Here is a 4,674-nt window from a genome sequence, read left to right on the forward strand (position 1 = left end):
GAACTTTTCTATCAATCGTTGTTCTGCGTAGCAGTTCCGGACGCAATCGGGAAGGCTTCCCGAATCGACTGACCAATTAGCATCACTGAAAGCTGTCGGCGATAGCGTGTAGCGATTGTATGGAAACAAAGCCTTACAGGGAGCGGAGTTGGATTCGTCGACCAACTGTCGTACGATTGTCGTACTACGCAGCAAGTGCCCAAAACTATACTCATTATAATATCAATCTGTTGTGCTTTTAAATGCAAATCACAATTGAATTAAAAAACAAATCAATATACTTTGATCAGCCGAAATTGGGGTGAGAGTTCAACTAATAAATTAATTGACCAATTATAACATTTTTAAAATAAAAATTCAAAAAACAATCCAAAAAATTTCATCAATTGATATTACAGTCAGAAAAATATGAACTCTGGCTTCATGCATTTAAATTACTTTTTGGTTGTCAGAAGTGTTGTTACCAAGCTTTGCGAAAAAAAAAAAACTCTCAGAAACTTTAATGGGAACTCATACTTTTTTACTTATTTGTTTCTTCAGAAACGAGTAGTATAAGGCCCGAAAAAACCTTAGGAGCATTTATGATTTTTGTTACGCCACTACCTTTACGTGATATTCTACAAGGACATCATCTTTATACAGACAATTCTCCTAGCATAGTACTGCACACAGTTTGATCGATTCTCCAAAAGTCTTCTCTCGTTACGTACAACCTGTTTATATTTCTTTAGAATATTTTTTTATAAGGTGGAAAAAATCATGGTCAACATTTTTGCAATGAAACATGGGAACATGAAAAATACAGGAGCATACGAAAGCTTTAATATTTTGATAAATATAGTCAACTTTAAAGATACTTTATAACAAATATAATAATTTTTGCATTTTTGAGGTCAGTTTCTTAAAAAGGCTGGTTTTATTTTTATTATTATTATTTAAAACAAAATTAAACTATATCTCCAGAGGGTGGCTCGTCCAGCACAACTGATCATTGGCACCCTCAACTATAAAATACAATAACAAAGTACACAAATTATATCATATATAAAAATATAAAACTTTGAGATACAGATAAAACTTTGAGACAGTAGACTGGTGAATAGATCCCTAAAATAAATATCTAAAAGCATAATAATGTGATAAAACACTGAGTTTTAAATTTCCATATTGTTTATTTTAGTAAATTGTTAGAATTGGTCAAGTTTGACATTTGACCTCAATATTGGCTAATCAAATCATATTGAATTTATTAAGTGAGAAAACTTCAGAGTTGATACAAAAATTTGTAATAATTGGTCAATTTTGACCTTTGACACTTGATATCTCGAAAAGGCTCCCGAACCCGGCTGATCACCTTTCAGATTTGTATTGATACTGGACTAAAACTATTCATAGCCACATCCTTTATCATCAGTACAAGTTAATGTAAAGAGACTATAATAAAATCAAAGAAAAGTTATAGTAATAATGCAATCAAAGTTCTGTAATAGTATTTATGTAATCAAAGTAAGACATTACCGTATTCAAATCTGCCCAATTACTATACAAGACATACAATACAAAAATATAGATGGGTATCCATCATGTATAAAAATGGCCCACATTTAATTAATATTTAATGAGATAAATCCCAAGATATGTCACAAATACATTTTAACCATACACCAATAATAGTCGCATAAGATGACCCGCTATCTGTATGTATAAAATGTACCCCAAAATATTTCTACAGTAGCCCCTTTACAGCTGTGCGAACACTATAAATTCAAAATCGATACATTGGTTGTCATAGTCGTTACGTTTCTATTGTTCTCTCCATCAGCTGAAAGTAGAAAGATTAAAAAAAATTAAGGATTATATAAAATAATATCACGACAACGACCACCATCAAATCTTCAACACAAAAGAACACTCCCTATTTTCCATATTTTGTATATACTATTATCGGTAGTGGTGGTCGGAACAGCTTGTTTCTCTCTATTGCATTATTTTCTTGATCACGAGGACCCTCATCGACTTATACGATATTACACAAAATTCCAGTTCCCTTAACTCACAGATACTAATAATTTGTAACACTTATAAATTGAATAAGTATTCTCACGGGGGAGGGCGGGAATTTTATCGAGATGGGAGGTTCATTCTGATTTACCAGCAAGCCAGTCTATTTTCCGAGGATTCCTTTTTCTTTTTCGTCACTTAGCTGACTGTATGTTTTACATTACATTTTTCTGCTAGATCATTGTGGCCCTTTCCAGACTCTCAGACTCCACCCATCCAGATACAGACTTCAATTTTGATTAAAACAACGATTAAGTAAAACGCGTTTGAAATGGATGGACTACTTCACAAAACCGTAAATTTTTCTATCAAGATATCAACATTTTAAATATTTTATTAACATAGGCCTATGTTTAAAGATTAAGCATTAAATAATTTAAATGTTTAATTCATTCAAATTTTCTTAACTTAAATTAACATGTTAATTAGCCTGAAAAGTTAGTGTCTGTTGGTAAAAACGAAAAAAATAAACCCATAGGTTGTTTACACCTACAGCGTAGCTTGTGTTTTCGTGAAAACGAAAATCTCATTCTACGCGCTACGTTGTCAGACACAAACTGTATTTTAGCCTCTGTTTTACTACTGTAGTCAAGGGTATAGTAATTCCACACTTGATGCATGTTTATAGGCCTATTCTCAGTTAGGCCTATACTGCAAGCAAGGCCCAGGGGCGCAGCCAGGATGAAATTCGAGGGGAGTGGGGTCAAGTTTTGCGAGCGTAGCGAACAATTAGACTTAGGGTCAGGGGCCCGACGTTATTTTACGTATAAAAGATAGAATTTAGAGGTTTCACCACATCAATTTCTACAAAACCTCCAGCAAAAAAAACCCCCCAAAAAAAACAAAACAAAAAAAAAACAGCCTGAACGCGATGAATCTTTAAATGGGTCTTAAAAGCAGGCATGTTGATCTATTACCTATTGCAAGCGTCTCTTGGATATGAAAAAGCGTGGGCCTGTTTATCTTATTATCGCTTTTCTATTATTTTATTTATATTAAGTGTTCACGCGTATAATGTTAATTTGACGCAGCTAAATGGTGCACCATCGCCGGAACAAATTTTGAATAATCGGCTCGTATCTGTTGTCAAAAGATATTACAAACTATTAAGGTGGTCGCTTACGAAAGGTAAATGATATACCAAAAGTGGTGGCTTACGAGAAGTATAAAAGCACTGATTAGACACACGGGATCATATGAGAGTGAACGTTAAGGGAGGTGATCGCTTACGAGAGGTGGTCGTCGCAAAGGGAGGTTAAACTGTATACAAATGAAGAGTTAATTTACACTCTTCCATTATTATACAATAATAAACTGTAATAAAATATAATTATTTGCTACCTCGATACGGGTAACCAAAGAGTTACCATGATTGTAACAAAATGTTTTTTTTTATTTCGACTTTAATTATTGCTGTACACACAACATTCCAGATTTATAGCAAGGGCCAATCAGTTACTCTGTCAATCATAATAAAGGGAGGGTGGCTTAAATTTCATATACTACATATTTTCATATTACCGATCATTTACTGCTATAATCGGGATAATTTTTCAAATATTGAGGGGGTCAGGACTCCATTGACCCCTACTCTAGCTGCGCCCATGAAGCCCTTATCTAGCCGATCACAACGATTGCAACGCCGCACGAGCGTCTTCTGATAATCCTCTGAAAGTTTGTCTGTTTGTGCGCTATTGCTAATTCGTATAATTAATTAAATAATGTAGTTGTACTCTTAACATTTATGTGAAAAGGTAGAGTTCAATGTACATAATTAAAATATCTAGGGAAAAAATAGAAAAAATATCCTTTTTTAAGTTTAAGCTTCTTTGTGGTGTTGGTGACGACACGCATTCCTGTGTTTTTGCATGCAATTTACCGTTATCCTTTATCTGCTATAATTAATTTGGTTCACCAAATCAATCATCATAATATATATTGTTTCATAACTGTTGGTAATGTGTATGAAATTAAAAAAAATACCTTTAGAACTTGTAGGAATAATTCTTACGGTAGAATCCATCGTTGTCATACACCTGGAATAATAAATACAATATACAAACATAAAATAAATAAGACCTTGGGCAAGGCACTTTATCTACGGTTGCCTCTCTCCACCCAGGAGTACAAGTGGGTACCTGGTAGGTTCCAACACAACCTGCGCTGATTACTAGCTGCAATATTATGGAATGATAATATAATTTCANNNTACTAATTTAATTTGGTGTTCAATGTGTTCCATATGTGTTTGATCCAATGACCGGGGTAGTAATGTGAAGCGCTTAGAGGCCTTGTAAAGGCATGAAGCGCTATATAAGAACGACATATTATTATTATAAATTTTGGTTACTCCCGGTTTCAAGCTTAATGGCGATCATCAGACAATTGTGATTAGCCGTTGTTATCCTATTTATATTGCTCATGGAGCAGTCAGGTGGCTCTAATGTTTTTAGTACGGTTTGGTGGGTTGTTAATAATACACTATATATATATTATATATAGTATAATAAAGTAAGGGTACCAGTCAATATAGAAATAGTGATCGATACATACATAGAGCGAAACAGACAAAATCAGACCCAGTGTTTATTCGACCATTGCTACCACTGGTTT

At 33.9% G+C, this 4,674-nt stretch overlaps 1 long non-coding RNA gene across 1 annotated transcript; it reads right to left on the reverse strand.

The window, feature by feature from the left end:
* Positions 1–452: 452 nt before the first annotated feature.
* LOC117111567 lies at positions 453–4,102 on the reverse strand. The gene is made up of 2 exons (XR_004445890.1): positions 4,045–4,102; positions 453–1,822 (listed from the first exon to the last, which is right to left on the reverse strand). It is a non-coding gene; the product is annotated as an uncharacterized LOC117111567 (long non-coding RNA).
* Between the last annotated feature and the right edge of the window lie 572 nt (positions 4,103–4,674).

The sequence above is a fragment of the Anneissia japonica genome, unplaced genomic scaffold (genome assembly GCF_011630105.1).
Source record: "Anneissia japonica isolate Jap-2015-1 unplaced genomic scaffold, ASM1163010v1 scaffold288256_len377385_cov191, whole genome shotgun sequence".
NCBI classification, from domain to species: Eukaryota; Metazoa; Echinodermata; class Crinoidea; order Comatulida; family Comatulidae; genus Anneissia; species Anneissia japonica.